The following is a 17749-nucleotide window of genomic DNA, read 5'->3' as shown; positions in this document are numbered from 1 at the left end:
CATTCGTATACGCGGACAAGCGTGCCAATATCCGTATTCCGTTGTTTGCATTGGCCGAATCGTGCTTACGACGCTGCGATGTCGGCAAACGTTATCTATCGGTTTTTGCGTTCATCGTTACCATATATACATATATATGTATATATCGTATTTGAGAGGAAAAGAGAAAAGATCGTAATTGCTCTTGATACGAAGAACGAAAACGAAGCGTTCCAATTATTCCAAATTATTCCTATACAAATCGTCGAGGTAATTGGGGGAAGAATCGCGGCAAAATATTTCCACGTAAAATCGACAAATTCTACGCCATGCTGTGGAACGATATCGAGCCAAAGATACAGATTTGCGATATAAAGAAATTAATTCGAATTTTCTCTTTTTGCCCTAATCATTCGTTTTTCTCCTCATTAAAATAATGCAAAAATATTGAAAAAATTTTTGTTCTCTTTCTCGCTCGCCACCTTCCCCCCCAAATACCCCCGCGAACGTTGGTAAAACGGCGATTCGACTTGAAATCAAGTAGGTCCCGTTTCCTCGCGCATGGATCTCGCGGATATTACAAGGTTGCGCGTGTAAACGTTACGCGGGTCAGTTTGCGCGTAAGGGGATCGGCCGACGAAGATACGAAGGAACGGTCGTTACGTTCGTACGAAATGATGGTCGAATCGCGAATTGTACGTACGGGGATCGAACGAGGGAAAGAAACGAAAGGACGAAAGACGAGTGGGGAGGAGGTGGAGGAGGAGGATGCTGGTGGCTGCATACCGGCGAGGTAGAGTATAGCTATCGAGGTCAATGGTTGGTCCAAGGTCTCCGAGTTCGAATCTCGCGGTTGAGTCGAACGCGACTCGGCATTTCCTCTCGCGAACAACGATCCCCGTTCGTGGAACGGCTCGAGGCCGTGATTCGCGTGCGCGATTCGCGCGAAACCGAGAATCGTGAGTTTTCGTTTTCTCGCCAGCCGGTTTCATCGTCGCCGCTTTGTTCGAGAATGTTGCTCGAATGTTGCTCTCGATCGAAATCGGTCAAAATTGTTCGATGTCACGCGTGTTATTACGAACGTGCACGTGAAGAGGGAGGCGATCGATCCTACTCTCTTCGATTTATTTTCCCGATAGAAAACTTATTGGAAACACGTGTATCGCGGTGGTACACGGACAGACTACGGGTGCCGAAACCGGTCGATCGAGTGGTGGTATACGCGTGTACGTGTGCGTATACGCGGTGAACGCTATGAATCATTTGGACAGTTTTAAGTCGGATGTCGTAAACCCGACTCCCTCTCCCTCTCTCTCTCGTTCTCATCCTCGTTCGATTCTCTTCTCTTTGTTCTTTCGGTTTGTCGTCGGGACACGGATGGTCGGCCGTGTGGAGCGATCGTGGCACGTACGGTCACCGTCATTTTCATCGGATTCGCGAAATATCCGGGGATCGAATCGAGCGGCGGGAAGGAAGGAGAGGGGGAAAGAGGCAGCTGGTCGGATCGTGACGAGTCGATTCGAATCGAAGCGTGGGTGTACGCGCTGTTGCAACGTATCGCCTTGATAACCGATAGAGAGGGACTAGTTTCGCGAAGAAAAATCGCGTCGGTTAGTCAGAGCTTGCGACATTAACTCGCGTAGCGGTGCTGCATGAGCGACTCCGGCCAGCAGCAGTTTGCACGGCACGACCTACTTATTCCAGCTACTCTCCCGCTCGGGAACGAAAGATCGCTGCTATGTTCGACCGCGTTGCGATTCCTCCTCGCGGATCGATCCTGCTCGTATTTGCACTCGTCCTCGTCCTGGAGAAAAGGAAGGGAGAAAGAAAGAAAGAAAGAAAGGACGATTTTCGACAACTCCTCCCCTCCTTTCCTCCTCGCGATATCGCGAGAGTATACGTAGCCATTTGTCCGACGCACTCTTATTGCGCGATTGAACTAATGGCGAAGGAAAAAAGTGAACGCAAACCCACGGATGAGTTGGATTTATGGTGGAAACTGGTTGCACGGCGGTCAAAGGAGAATAATTTATGGATAGAGCGGAATGGTTGCAACGTGTTTTTTCGGTCGGGACGTCGGCTCCTATACGTCAAATTGATCCCGAGATCGGGGGAACGTTTCTCGATTCAAGGCTATTCGAGATGAAATCAACGAACCGGAAGCGTGATCGATTGCTTGGAAAATAATTTTTCGGTCGTTCTCTATCCAACCTCTCGATCGGACTTAAAATTGTAAAACGTATCCAATCTCTCTCTCTCTCTCTCTCTCTCTTCCTTTTATCTCGCACGATTTCTCACGCGATAAATTCGATATCTCGATATTTGTTATTTACTATTTACGGAAGAACGACGACCACACGCGTCGTCGTCGAAACACGCGCCGAAACGAAACCGAGCGCGCTTTGCCTTTGAACGGAAACGCTTCCAAGTCGTCCCTGAGAAGTCGAGGCCATGCCACCCGGCTAGCCTCAAGGCTTTTTCGTCTTCGTCCTCTCTTTCTCTCTCCCTCCCTCTCTCTCTCTCTCCGTGCTCCGCCGCCGCCGCCGCTGCCGTCGCCACCCCCACTCGACCACCCGTCGTCCACCCATCCACTCGCCGCGCCGCTCCGTCCTTCCTGCACCGATAGCAGGAAGCTGCTGGCACCGTTGCCGCTGTTCTGGCCCCTTCACTCGTTCCACCTATACGTATAGTGGTTTCCTTTTCGCGTGCGAAATCACCACCTCGAACGAATCCTCTCGTTCCTGCGAAATTTCGACTCTCTCTCTCTCTCCTCGAATCGAATTATTCATCGAGTCGAATTCGTCGATCCTTTTTTCTTTTCGTCTCGAAATCGATGCAAACGCGATTCTCTCTTATCCGGCGGCGGTGGCGACGATGGGTAGCGAGAGCGTGAGTGAAAGAATCGAGAAAGAAACGAGAGCTCTGCGGAGCGAGCAGACGGTAAGCGGGCTGAACGGCAGACGGTGGACGGGAGAGCCGATAACTTTTGCCAAAGGAGGTGTTCGCCGATCGACACCCGATGGTGGATCGAGAGGATCGAAGGCCATCGTAAATACGACGAGAACGTAAATACCGTTCGACTCGCGCCTCGGTTGAGAGAGGAAAGCGAGAGCGAGAGAAAGAAGCGGAAACGGCGATCGAAGAGGAGTCGAATTTTGTCTTCCGATCCGTCGCGAATCAAATTTTCTGCAGCGGCTTTCGATTCGCGCCGCTTCGTGACCGAAAGTCAGCGGCGTAAAAATACGAAAAATCCATCGATACGTGTCCATATACGCCAACTTTTCTCCTCTCGTTCGTTCGAGATCCAGAATCGCGCGTTTTCCATGATACGAGCGCGCGCGCGCGCAATGACTCACACACGGTGATTCACGATCGAGCAAAGGTACCGCGATGTAGTCACTCGAAAAAGCCTTATACGCGACGAGGTCTCGGAAATCGCGCGCGTGCTTGTATTCCAACGCGGATAATGCGAGGAAAAAATCGAGGGGAAAAAATGGTAGAGTTGAAAAAATTCAGGAATCGTGGATGAAAAAGTATGGCCGATTGTTGTTGATCGATTATCTTTCGACCATATATTCATTTTCTTCCTTCTTCATTTAATTTGCAAACGCTGATATACATAGTACGTATGTATTGTACGCGAATGCGTGTGCACGGGTACGCGTAAAGAATGCAGAGAGCAATAGTGTAACGCGATCAGTTTGCAGCGATGACGCTTGTTCTTGACAGCAAGGGCAAAGTACGAGACGTAATTACGCCGTAATGCGCTTTATCGGTTTTATCGTGAATCATACCGCGATCGTCATTGTCTTCCGAAACGCGGACGTTGTACGCGTTATTCGGGTTTTTAGGTCTTCCGCGTGACACGCGAGAGCGAAACTTATCGTCGAGGAGATTTCGGAATTTCTATCGTTTCGATGGATTCGAAATACGTCGAAAGTGGAGACGGTTTACCAAGCGCAAAAATATTGGATCGCGAATCGTGCACCAGTAGCACGCGCGAGATAATCTTCTCGGAAGGTGTTATCTGCGTTTCTCTCGGGTGGTGGGGGACGATCGAGATGCGAGAGGCATATTCGCGCTATCGGTGATTCTGGTTGCCGCGTGGCCGCATCGGTCGATGAACGAGCACGCATCGCGGTGTGCAAAGTTACGGCGCAATTGGTTGGATTCGATCGGTCCGCCGCAGCGTCGAGCAGCGCAGCGGCGGACCACCTAACTAAATTTTAAACGCGAAACAGTTGGATCGAGCTCGACCGCTAACTCGGTCGGACTTTCACCGTTCCGTTTCGTCGTTTGTCTACTCATCGTCCTCGTGATCGACCGATAATTATAATTTTATATATACGTATATACATGTATATATATATATATATAAATATATATATGTGTATCGGGGATACGCGATACGTTGAGAGATGATTATCGTGGAGGAGAAACACGTGCACGTCGGACGACGGTCCGCGGAACGACGACGCGACGCGACGAGTCACGACGAAAGCAAACTCCGATCTTCCGCTTACGGGGCAATCAAGGCCGTACTACTGACTCAGCTCGACCAGCTGTTCGTTACAAAGAAAGAGCACACCAACGATATCGGACTCTCGCAACCGCGTGTGCCTTAGATAGCGGCTTCCTGGTGACCTCGGTGCATTAGCACTCGACAGCAATGACACGTGTGACTGGCGTTGCCAGCTGCGTTTGCTTCGTTTGTTTGCGGCCACGATCCACGATCTGCGTATCAATCGCGCGTTCACCTCCTTCCTCCAATTTATCCTTATTTCCACTTTCCATCCATCTCCAATCATCTTTCTTCCGGTGTAGATAGTTCATCCAGATAAACTCTTGTCATTATTTACGCATGTAAATTCGACAAATTTTAACGAGAAATGAAAAATTTTTATCGCGTAGAAAAAAAATTCCTTCGATTTTGTTATACTTCTATGGTGTAAAAATTAACTTACGAACGATAAGGAAGAGGAAAGAGGGGAAGAAGGAAAAAGAAGATTCTGATAGGAAGATGGTTTCGAAAATTACTCGAAGGCGATTACTTGGAACGAGATCGATTCGATATCGAAATTTTCGGAATAATCGGTTCCTAATTTATCCTTAATTTATTATCCGATGAATAAACGAACGATCGCATTTTCATTTTCGATGCAACTGTTTCCTGCCACTTTTTCGTAACGATTGCAACGAAAAGTCGTATCGATCGATATCGATCCATTCATATATATATATATATCGTCTGGATATCGCATCAAGAACAACCCGATATTACGCAGTTTGCGAGCAAAAATCGATGATGAATCAACGACGAGCCTTCGTGACTTTTGTTCTTATCTTATCGAACATTAAGCGCCGAGAGTAGACGCGTTGTCTGCGTATCCGTCAAGGTATTATTCTTGACATGTATCGGATTTCGATCGCGTTGATAATTGCCGATATATTCGTTAAAAACGATGTAAATAAATTTTTCCAACGAACGAGATATATATGTGTGTATATAATAATACGTATATAATATATACACATAATATATAAAGACATTAATTGTTGAGGAGAGAAGAAAGAAGCAGGATCTAGATCTCTGATTATTTTCTCTCGTCTATTCTGTCGCTCGTTCGATCGTCGACGAGTAATTGGTAGCACAGATGTGGTAGCAGCAAGATGCAAAAAGGAAAAAACATGGCGGCCGGGGGAGCGGAGAAGAGGGTAAGAAGGGAAAGATGGTGAAAAGGCCAGAGGCAAGGCTCTCGATATACTCGTGCATACGTAGATGCGCATAAATTACGATGTAATTACAAGCCTGGCGATTACGATCGGATCTCGGGGAAGAGGAGAAGATCGTATGGCAGGACGGGTGTTGGATCGCAGCGGGTAAGAAAGAGTCCCGTTCCCGGGCCAAGTGTAGACGAAAAAGAAAGAAAAAAAAGAAGAAAAAAGAACGATACGAGGTAACGACGCGAGAGGATGCAGTTGGAAACGTGATCGATCCAAGCTAGTGGAACATCCGTCTTTGTTCTCGTTTATCGGACAATTGTTGGTGGCTAGAGAGAAGAAAATGGGAGGGAAAACAAGGAGCGTAGAAAGGAAGTGTGAGATGCGAGGTAACGGATGACGAACGTACGAGTCATGATGGATGCAGAGCGGAACATTTGCGTATAGGGACACGGTTCGCGTCCGAGGCTAAAGCGTGCGCGTATATTGGGCAGAACTCGGTGGATGCGTCGAATCGAGCCAAGATTCGATGAAAATTCGTCGTTCGATTTGTCTATCCGAGAACGTGCTGTACATTACTGTTTATCGCTATCCTCTTTTTCCTTTGATTGGGACAATTTCCGGTATTTTTGATATTTTCGACGAAGAGATCGAATATCCATCGTACATAGTGGAAGCGCGCGCGTGTATAAAAGTATAGCAGTGCGGAAAATACTGCACGCTCCATTGGACCAGACCAGACGCGCGACTGAGAGGGGAAGGGGTCACCGGAAAAACTCACGGCGCGTAAAATCCGTTCGTAAAAGCAGCGGCAAAAAGATCGAGCCGAGAGACGACGACCGAGATCGAGATCACGAATCGAAAAACGACGATCGTTCCGAGAAAATCGCTTCGACGAGGAGGACGAACGTGTTTGGAGAAGAATCGTAGATGTAAGTTTTTTTATCCGCACATTTAAATACCGGTAACGCGACAGCAATGGTGATCAGGGTCGCGACACCCGCAGAAGGAAAACGTTGAGATCGAGCGAACGTTGCCAATAGCGACCTTGCTCCCTTCCGAGCGCAAGGTCAAAGTTCACGAGCGAGCAGTTCTCTTCACACGGCTCGCTTCGAATCCGTCGTCATCGTCTTTCCATCTTTTCTTCCGCCTTCCAAAAATTTGATTTCACGATTAACCATTTACACCAACGGAACGCGTATATGTATGCGTGTCGAAACAACCAGTGTGAGATCCCTTAAACCGGTTTCTTTTACCTTGTTTCTTACTTTTCTTTTTCTTCTTCTTCTTCTTCTTCCTTCCTTCCTTCCTTCTTTCCTTCCTTCCTTCCTTCCTTCCATCTTATCTTTTTTATTTTTTCGTTCCCACTTTCTTTTGGTCAGATTACCATTTAAAAAGAATAGCATGACGACAGTCGCGTATTTTTACTCCTGTCTACGTTGATTAAATTATTTTACGCGTATACGTGTATATACGTAGAATCGCTCGATTTACAGATTTCGCGATGGATCAGCAATTTTGGAAATGCAATCTATTTATTACGATCGATTTAAAAGTCGTAGATATCGTCGTGAAAAAAAGAGGCGAAAATTTGGTAAACTGAAAAATATGGAAACGAGATAATAACATTTCGTTGAATCTCTAAAAAAGGAGAGGAAGGGAAGCGAAACGTTTCCTCGAATTGGAGATATCGAAAAAAGATCGTATTCATCTACACGTGTAAGTCTGATTTAGACGCGTGTACGAGAAAGACGATAGGATAATCACGGATCGCGATGTATATAGCGTTCGCTATGATCGCCAAGCTTCTCCCTCGCTACCTTTTCCAAACACGAGTTTGCCTCTCCCTGCTCCGCTAGCCTGCATTTCGTCGACCCATTCCCCGCGCCGCTTCGTCCTGTGCGTGTTTCGTCCTCTCCGCTCCTTCGCTCTCGCCGTTCGGTTCGCGTCGTCTTGCTCGAGAGAGAGAGAGAGAGAGATGGAGGGAGGGAGGGAAGGAGAAGGAGACGAACGGAACGGAGAGGAAAGAGGGGGAAAGACCTCTCACCTCCGATCCTTCTTCTCTCGTTCGCATCTCTTTTTCTCTCTCTCACTCTCTCTCCGTTCTTTTCTAGCGCGTCGTATAGCCGGTACGCGTTTCGCCATAAGCCTCGCGTCGCGACGATTCTTCTTCCTTCGTTTGTATCCAGTTTTCCTTCCAGATTCTCTCCTCGCTCTCTTCTTCGCTTCGTTATTTTCGTCACGGTTAGTGCGTGTCCGAACGGAAAACAGCGAGCAACGTTGCCCGTTGGGCGATATTTCTCGAGTCCTTGAACATATCGATCGGAGAGAGACGACGCGAGGCGACGCGATGCGATCTTTACGAAAGAGAGAGAGAGAGAGAGAGAATCGCGACGAATGCCTTTTCTTCCTTCTTCCTTCCTCGTTTCTCTCCGCCTATCTCTTTATATCGTATCCCGAGTACCTATCTATCTATCTATCTATCGGTCTTATTTATTCCGTTCGAAACGTTCGGTTGGAAAAGTGTATGTACTGTAATAACGAATGCGAGAAAATTGGGAGAGATAATTGTAAACTGTTTGAATCGATCGAAAGAAAAAGAAAGAGAAAGGTTTTTGCGTCGCGATACGGATAAATCGTGTCTGGCTGCGATGTAGAAATTACCGAGAGAGAGAAGTTGGGATGTTGCGCCGCGAACAGATGGTAAGAATCATCGACGAGGTGGACGAGTGGAAGAGTAGGAGGAGAAGAGGAGCTTGGCGAAGAGGAGGTGAGGGGGGAGGGGGAAGAGAGGGAAGTGGAGAGAGCGCAGGAGGGTGACGGTCACGGTAGTAATGGCAGGGTAGGCGGTTGATAGTGTAGTGGTGCGGAAGGGAGAGAGGCAGGGACGTAGAGCGATATACACGCTGGCGGAGGTTAATGCCGCGATCCGGTTCAGGGGGCAGCCCTCGGTGCTTTGCCTGAAAACAAGGCTCGGCTGGCTGGCTGGCTGACTGGCTGACTGGCTGGCTGCTCGGTTAACTGACTGGTGGTCGGTTGCTGCTTGGCTAGCTAGCTATCTAGCTAGCTAGCTAAAACTGACTAGGTTATGCCTGAGTAACTGACTGACCGACCGAGTACTTATCCGGTTGACCGCCGCACACACGCTTGACACTGTCCCGCTTGTTTTCTTGTCTCGCGATCGATTTACGAATTACGATTTAATTACGAAAATTACGAGATTAATGACGATAGTCGGATCTTGGATCGAACGGGAATGTAGTACGAATAAAAAGGGGAGAAGGATGGGGGGAAGGGGGGATACGAAATGGAAATGGACGGACGAATGTACGACGATGGGAAAGAAAAAAGAATTGGAAACGCGTAGTAGGCGGTAGTAGTAGTAAGGGAAGAAACGCGATGCGCGGCGAGGTGAGACGACGAGTCGAGAGACCCGAGTTGGGGGAGGGGGAGGGCGAGGGAGAGGGAGGAGAGGGGAGGCGAGGCGAACCGAGGCGAAGCGAGACGCGATCGCGGCCACTGGCGAGCGAAGAAGTCGGTTTGTCGTTGACCTCGTACGGACGACCCTGACGTGAGTCAGAGTCTACGAATCGAGAGGCAAGAACCGAGAGGCAGAAGTCGAGAACCGAGAGAGCAGCAACGGGAAGACGGGTCAAACGATGTCAACTCGGATATTTAACGATCGCGCATACGGCGGTACGCGAACGAACCAACTCGAAGCGAACGCGTCGAGAACGATAGTGGTATTGGCGGGTGAATTCGATCGTTCCGTGACGCTCGCTTGTCCCGTTCTTGTGTTGGGAAACGCTCCTACTACGCTCCTAGAGATTGCTACTACTACTATTATTGCTAGTATTAGTTGTACTATTAGCACTACTACGTTTCTCGTATCGAAGGGGAAAAGAGAGGGAGAGTTGTACACGTATACGATGCGTGCAAGGGGAAAGGAAAGAAAAAAAGGAGAGAAATGTGTGTGTGTGTGTGAGAGAGAGAGAGAGAAGAGCGAGGGCGGTCGGTACACACATGGTTTGCCAACCAGATCGCGGGTCTCTGACCTTGCCAGCTGCGTAAACCGATGCTGCGATCTCGTTCGCGAGCCACGTTGCGCGCGTATCGAGACGAGTTTACCGTTTTTTATTCCCAACTGACCCGAAAATCAGATCGATCCGTATTGATCGATCGATCGATCGAAGAAAGATGCCTCTTTTCCGACAAAAATCGCAACTTGGGGACTCGATTCCCCGCTCATAGGCGAATGATAAAATCGTGAACGTAAGGGAATCCGATCTCTCCAGATTTGCTTCGTTCGTCGCGTCGGCGAATGTTCAATCGCGAGAAATTCTCGAGATTGGTATATTTGAGATTCCGCGCGGGGCGATTCACCAAGGGCGCGTAGCGGTAAAGAGATTCGTTAACCTTCTATGCCGCGAATAAACGAGGTCCTCGGGAACGTGGTTACGGTTATTAATAGAATCGGCGATTCGCGCGCGGATAAACGTAAAGATGAGAAGACTATGCGGCGTGAAATCGCAACATCGTTCGATTTCGTTTTATCGCGACACGGTTAATATTATAAGATGACTAATAATAGATACGAACTACGTATGTATATATATATATATATATTTTTCGACATCCCATTTTCCCCACTATCTCTCGTCCTCTTCTTTCGTTCGTTTCGTTTATTTTCCACTCTCTCTCTCGACGATCATGGGATGATTAAGTAGCGAAGAAAGAAAGAAAGAAAGACGACGAAAGATCGAAGAGAATGGAGAAACGACGTGGATACCTTCCAAGAAGAGGAGGGAGTATAGAATCGCCGCGTTGCATTCGCGCGTTCTCGATTTAATTCGTGGAAAGATAAGGGAAAGATGGGCGACAGGAGGCGAACTCGATACGAGGCAAAGCGTGAAAACGGAGGTTGTTCCGCGCGATAACGAGGATCGCGTAGACGGATCGTTTTTAACCGTGACGCGGTTCATTCGTCGGGCGAGAATACGCGTTTTTTGCGTACTTTTTTTGTAGAACCTCAACAACGGGAAAACGTATAATCGCTTCTCTCTTCTCCCGTCGCGCAAAACAAGCGTAAAAGCAGAGAAACGGTCGTCGGATGGTCCCCGCCTATTATATATATAGGTGGAAACAGTGACGACGATTCATCGTACGTCGATATATATCCAGGACCAGTGTAAATATTTACGGTGTACGTTTCGTAGAAGAGATTGGTCGAATAATCTTGGATTCGATAACGACTGAGAAAAGAGTAAAAGGGACGATATATATATACGTTTCGAGAACGATCCTTTTCCATACCAAAAACGAACAGCGTTCGTGCGGCCAGTTATGGAACTATATGATGGATGGATTTCGTTGCGCAAGCGCCAATCGGACGCGGTACGTGATCTTGAGGCGAAAGCTAGGAGATTTCAATAGAGTGTCGCGTGTTTTACTACAGTATCGATCGGCGAATCAACGATAACGAGTAATAGAAATTTCGAAAGCTAGTAACGAGTAATAAAGTTAGAGAAGAGGAAAAATGGAGGAGAAAGAGCGATAAGAGAGCGCTGAGTTCCGATTATTTTCCATCTATTTATCGATCTAATTGGATTCGACGATAAAGACGAACGCGACGATCACGAGTCGAACGCTCGATCGAATTACGCGTTATCTTGGCTGGAACGAGCACGCCAACTTTTCCAACCGAACTAGCGTAGCGACCTATCCTTGAAGAAATACACCGCGCTCGAAAAAGCGAGCAAATGGACGTGCAGGTAAACGGGCAATCGGACAGGCAGGTAAGTTTGTCGGTAGGTAGGTGGGTAGGTAGAAAGGTAAGTAGGTAGGCAGGTAGGTAAATAGGGAGGAAGGCAGGCAGGCAGGCAGGCAGGCAGGCAAGCAAGCAGGTAGAAAGGTAGGTAGGTAGGTAGATAGGCAAGAGAATGGTAGATATATGGTAGGTTATTAATATTCGCACGAAGCTACGGAAAGGAAAAAGATGTAATAAAGGGAGAAAAATCCAGTTATCGGTTTCGAGTTTCTCTCTCAAGAGAGATTGTCGGGGAGAAAGATTGGTCGGCGTGGCGAAAGTTGGCGAATCGTGAAAAAGAAAGGGAGAAAGGAAGAAAGGAAGAAAGAGAATGGATAAGAAATAGGTAATTTTGTCGCGAAATCATCGGGATGGTCGAAATAGAAAATAAATATGGACGGTGTGGGAAAGGAGGCAAACGGATGGACGGGGAGGGAAGGTTTGGGGCGCGGTGCGGCGCGGATCCGAAAGAGGGTTTCGAACGATCGTAAATCTCGAGGCTTCTCTCCGACGGAACTGGTTCTACGAAATAGGCTTCGTCCTCGCCGGTTATATACCTGCCGCTACGGCAAATGCAAAATTGTGCTTGGCAGACGGCGAAACCGCAAACACCGGTCGATGATGCCGGCCAACACCGGCGACCATTTTTTCGCGCGTATCGTGCGACTCGTCCCGTCGTCGTCGTCGTCGTCGTCGTCGAAATCGTATCTCTTCGAAACGATTTGACTTAAGCCCGATATTGCGATATGGAAGAGGAGTGGAGAGGAGAGGGGAGGGCGCGCGGCGGGTTTCGCTCTGCCATCTAAAAATACGACGGGGTGCGGTCGAGGTGTAACTCGTAAGGTCGCGAGTTCGATTCCCTCTGCGGGAAAATACACCGCTATTTCTAGAATCTCCGGACGAGCGTAAACACCACCTAGGTTTGGAACCGCGCTCGATCGTGCCTCGCTCAACCCACCGACTCCTCCTCGTCGTCTTTTTCGTCGATCGATCCGAACGCACATCGGCCGAGAATAATAAAATAAAAAGAAATTACCGAGGACGAGGATGACTCGAGAGAGAGAGAGAGGGGGGTGTTGCGATGATGAGACTGGGGGTGGGTGTCGTTAAGAGGGCGAACTCGAGGGGTTGCCGGAACTACTACGGGTTGTATAAGCGCAACGGGACGTCGTCGCAACGAGAATTAGTTACGGATTAACGGAGAGCAGGAGGGGAATGGGAGGGGAGAGGCTTCGAGGCGATTATCGCAGAGATTTGCCGCACCACCAGAGTTCCTTCTTGCGTTCCATTGATCGGGATACCGGTCCGCTTTCTTTCCAGGTAAACGGCAACTCGGACGATTATATACGGATAATTCGAGTGTCACGAAGGTAAAGTTGTAAACCGTGATGGTTAATACCTGTTGGAAGAGGCAGTTGTTGTTTCGCTGTAACCAGCCGAGACCTTTTCCGTCCCGATTTTAACGATTCTAAAATATACCGCGAACGACTCGGTACGCGTTTCTCGGTACGTGAGAAGAGGTTTTTCTCGAAAATTACGCGATATTCCGTATCCGCCGAATCGTTCTCGCGCAGACGTAACGTACGCGACGTCGTCGTCCGTTTATTATCGTTTGCCGCAAATTTTGCACGGTACGTGGGATTTGTTCTCTTCGTCGTGGAGAAAGCGAGAAGAGACGATCCGCATTATTCGATCGCGTGATGGAAATCGTTCGATAGATCCGGCATCGCTCGCTCGGTTTTCGGGATCGCTAAATAAAGCCACGTTTGAAACGGTCGCGACGCAGCTGTCGTTCACAAGTACACAATGGTACCCCTGTTTCATTGCTCGGAGGCAAGCTCGAGAGGCATCGGCGTAGCGTCGAGACGTAGGGTATACAGAGTGTATAGTATCCACGAGTTTTTCGGCCTCGAGAACGATCGTAAAGCGAGCGCCACGTGTTTGAAAAGTGGGCCAACTCGCTCAACGATCGAACAACCTCGTCCACGAATTTTCATCCGTTCCAGAACTTTCCGAACCGTTATTAACCGCTTCGAACGTTTTTCGGAATAGGCGCGATTTATCCCAAGACAAATGGTGGGTGGAGGAAACGTGGAGGAGCGAGAGAGATCTTCCCCGTTGGAATCGCGGTTGGCAATTGGCGCGAGTTATATTTATCCGATTGTAGCTGGGAGTTTCCTTGCGACTCGAAAATACGGTGCATATGTACGCTCGTGCATACGTTGCGCTCGCCTCTGACAAAGAGGGAAGAGAGGAGTTTTCCCGTGCGTCATCGTCGCCTCGTTCGAAACGGCTTAGTTTTTCGACCCGATTCGAGCGAACGAAAATTAACGAAAACTCGACGAGCGATCGAAAAGTTGGGCGCATCCTTCCACGAATTTCGTTCACGAAACGAACGAGATTATCCATCCCCGCGACAATAACAACAGGTAGGCAACCGCGAATAGCAAGTAAGAACGAACCGGAGTAAGTTGAATATACCGCGCGTAGAAAGGAGACGCTTCCTTTTTCCTTTTTTTTTTTTTCCAACCTCGGGATCTAGATTCTCAGCCCCCGGTTCTTTTTACGAGAATTCGTTTCAACCTCGCCCCTGGTGGATGGGGGAGGTCGAAACGCACTCGGGACGTTGCGCGCTTTGAATAGACGACGACGGTCTCTCGCGAGGATCTCGAGTTTCAATAGCCATGCCATGTCCGATTTCCTGACATCCACGAAACACGTGGAACGAGAAGAGAGAATACGAGAGGAATCGTGTTCTCACGCGTAAAGGGAACAAAGTGATTTTTCGTAAGGATTTTCTATCTATCTATCTATCTACCTATATAGAGAGATATATATATATATGTATCGGTGACGATAAAAAAAGAAAAGACTCGCGATCGATCGAGTCGGTAAAGGAAGAAGAAGCACGGAGGAGCGGGGAAGGGAAGAAGAGAATCGGAGGGCGTTCACGATAATCCAGCCGATCCTCTTTCGAATTCTCCGTTACGAATAATAAACTTGCCGACAAAGTAGCCGACTATCCCGGCAGTCGAGCGAGGATCGGGCATAGACGCCTTCCACGAACCGCTTTTTTCCGTTTCGACCTTCCACGCCGTAAAAGGAGAGCCGAGCGATCTCGAGGAAGGACGACCGCGCGAGGTTTACGCGTCTCTGCCTCGCTGTTAACCCATGGCATAGGCCAAACTTCCTTCCCGAAAAAACCGTTTCTCCCATCCTCATTTTCTCTTCGACTTTCCAATCTCTTGGATTATTGTTATTTTCGATAACCGTGACACGCGGTTGCAGCCGTGTACGCGTCGCTTCCCGTCTACCCACGGCCGATACGAACCGCCGATCGAAATTCACCCTCCTCCTCTTTTCTTTTTCCTTCTCGTTCTCGACTATTCGCCCGCTCGATCGCCGCTCGACCGACCATCCGACTGGAAATTTTCCTATCCTCTCTCTTCCTCTCCCTCTTCCTCTCTTTCTCTATCCATCTCGTCCTTCGAAACTCTCGCCCGGTTTTCCGCTCGAACGATTGCGCCGCTCATTTTGCGCGTCCGCTAAAAATCATCAAACTTTCCAAACGTAAACATAAACGATGTACATATTTGAGAAACGTGGTTGCTGCTATTGTGTGTACGTATATCGTACGTGTAGTACGGTAATCGTATACATGCACGATCATCGAGGACCCGAGTGAAGAAATAGCGGCTTGTACACCGTACACCCGTACTCGAATTTCTTCTTCCTTTTCTTTTCCACGCGCGTCTCGATGAAACATCCTTGCTTCCGTCCTCGCGCGTTTGTCCTCTCCACCAACTGCTCCTTTATATGATATTTATTATGCTACTACCTGATATTTATTGCCTGACCTGCAAACAAATAAGTTTCCGAAATTTCCTTTTCGATACCGTTAAACAATTTTTACAATGTCACTTTCTTTCCTCCTTCATTTTACCTTTATTACTATGGTTGCAAAATTGGTATCTATTTTTCTTGTTTCATGGAAGAAACCGTGAAAATAGAAAGAAAAGTAAAACCTTGGAAAGGAAAAACGTGGCATCCAACTACGCTCGAATCTCCAACGCATGGGTATTTCCGTTTCCCGTCGAACCTCGCCTCGACGCAACGCATCGTCTGTGTATATATATATATATATATGTACAAATTTCGATTCTCATGCTTTGTAACACAAAATACAAGTGGCGAATATCTCATATTTTATTTTTACGAAATGATTAGAGGCGAGAGATTTCTCACGAATCGATTCTTACGACTCGATGATCATGCGGTTTTTTGAACGAGAATCGCAAATGCGAAGGCATTTCGGTTCATTAGGTTGTGTCGTAGCATTCGTGGAAACCGAAAGCGTCTAATCTTGGACGCGACGATGATGAATCGAGTGTATAAAAACGACGCAAAATCGACCTGCTTCTAGCTTAATACGTACGTGATAATATACATAAATAAGTACGTGTATGCAAAATGAATGACGATAGATGAACGCTAGTTCTCTATTATCGATTTAATTTGTGTCGTGATTTCGATTCGTTCGTCTCTTCTGGTTTTGTCACGGTTTGTAGTCGATTCAAAAAAGAGGAACCATAACGAAAAAACGAAGGGTCCCGAGTACTCGCGGGAAACGTAATTAGAGCAGAACCGGTCGCTGTTACGAACAGCTTCTAGGGAAGAGAATAATCTTATATATTGTATATTATGTGATGTCCCTTTCTTTTTCTATCGGACCATTGAAAATGCGAAATTATGATGTTCATTTTATTTTATAATTACACATAATTAATCAACATTATTTCAAATGTTGTTTAGAAGAAAATTTATATTCATAAAAGAAAACGTTTAGATTACTGCATCGAATTAACTGTATTTAGAGAGTATTAAATATTCAACGATCAACAATTTCTTTCGATTTTTCTTCGCGATAAAGAATCGTTTTAATCGTTGTTTCACAGTTCAAAAACCACTTGATAAAAACTAATAACAAGAGAAATTAATTTGATTTATTAGCTTTTTTATTCGTTTATTTTTTTTTAACGAGACAGCGAGTAAGTAGCGCCCTCCAGTAAGCAGTCGGTAAACTGAACTTCAAAATGTCGATATTTTATCGACATTCGCTACAATTCGTCTTATGAAAATAATTTTATACGATAATCGCATTTTCGAAATAGCGACGAGAAGAGGAAATTTAACGCGCCATGTGCTTTCGTTATAACTACCAATCTGCAAATATTTATCGCATGCTTGCATTTGCGCTCGATGCGACGCGTAAGATCGCGCGAAGGTAAAGAGAAACGAGCATGCTTGCGTGTTGTTCAGGCCAACGAACAACGATGGCCTCGGTTTCAGGGTCGTTTTGGCTATTATTCGCTTGCACCGACTTACCTCGCCTTCTCGTTCGTTCGCATCATTCTCCCACCTCGACGGATCCTGTCTTGCATCGTCTCGTCTCCTAGCTAACCATATAGCCTTTCGCTTATCCTCAACTCCTCTCGTTTCATCTCATTTTACTCGATGTTTTTCCTCTCGTTCGTTTCTTCTTCGTTCTTTATTTCGTTGTTTTTAAATTATCTATATTTTTCACATTTTTTATCTTTCAATTTTTTTTTTTGTTTTCAAAAGCATATGTATAAACTATAATCTGATTTTTATTCGATTCTTATCTAACTTCTATCACGGATGGAATAAATCTAATCATTCAACGGACTTTGTGTTACCTATTCTGAAATACCGATCGTACAAAAAATCAGTGTTTGATATGCCCTCTATAATTTGAAGCGGCGAGTGTGGGAAGTACAATTCAATTCAACAAAACTTAATAAAGTGGATCATAATTTCTTTAATGCATTTTTTCATAAATATTTTCCTATAATATATATATATATATATTATATTATATTTTCAACTACGAATTGAATTGAACGCTTATATTTTTTATTACGATAAAACAAAAATAATATCAATTTGTGAGAATTTTTTATAAAAATAGATTTAAATATAACAAGAATTAAAATTAAAATTATTTATACATATTGTTTTACAAATGTATAATAAGTTAATATGTATGCAATACGAGCAATGACAATTTGACGAAGAGAGTACAATAAAATTAATCGAATATTGAATTCACTTCTCGAGCGCATAAATTTTATGGATATATGGAAATATAAAGAAAGAAAACGAATATTGGAAAGGAATAGAGAGAGAAAGAGAGAGAGAGAGAGTAAAATATGGAAACTAACG

General features: G+C 46.4%; 2 protein-coding genes across 4 annotated transcripts in view; one reads left to right on the top strand and one right to left on the bottom strand.

Moving 5' to 3' along the window:
• The window catches only part of LOC107998259 (diuretic hormone class 2), a 40978-nt gene extending 23753 nt beyond the window's left edge, over positions 1 to 17225 (bottom strand). The window contains exon 1 of the mRNA XM_028666959.2: positions 16892 to 17225. The gene's annotated coding sequence lies outside the window, so the exon portion shown is untranslated. The remainder of the gene's footprint in view (positions 1 to 16891) is intronic.
• The window catches only part of LOC107998989 (protein adenylyltransferase Fic), a 16750-nt gene continuing 3061 nt past the window's right edge, over positions 4061 to 17749 (top strand). Inside the window, exons 1-2 of one of the 3 annotated variants that reach the window (XM_062075548.1) lie at positions 4061 to 6632; positions 15502 to 15630. The gene's annotated coding sequence lies outside the window, so the exon portion shown is untranslated. Of the gene's footprint in view, positions 6633 to 10423; positions 11496 to 15501; positions 15631 to 17749 lie in introns of those variants that run through there. The other 2 variants (XM_062075549.1, XM_017058606.3) reach the window with 2 other exon arrangements.

The sequence above is a fragment of the Apis cerana genome, linkage group LG5, assembly GCF_029169275.1.
Source record: "Apis cerana isolate GH-2021 linkage group LG5, AcerK_1.0, whole genome shotgun sequence".
Classification (NCBI taxonomy): domain Eukaryota; kingdom Metazoa; phylum Arthropoda; class Insecta; order Hymenoptera; family Apidae; genus Apis; species Apis cerana.
The sequence above is the reverse complement of the archived record's forward strand: the minus strand, read 5'-3'. Positions and strand labels throughout refer to the sequence as shown.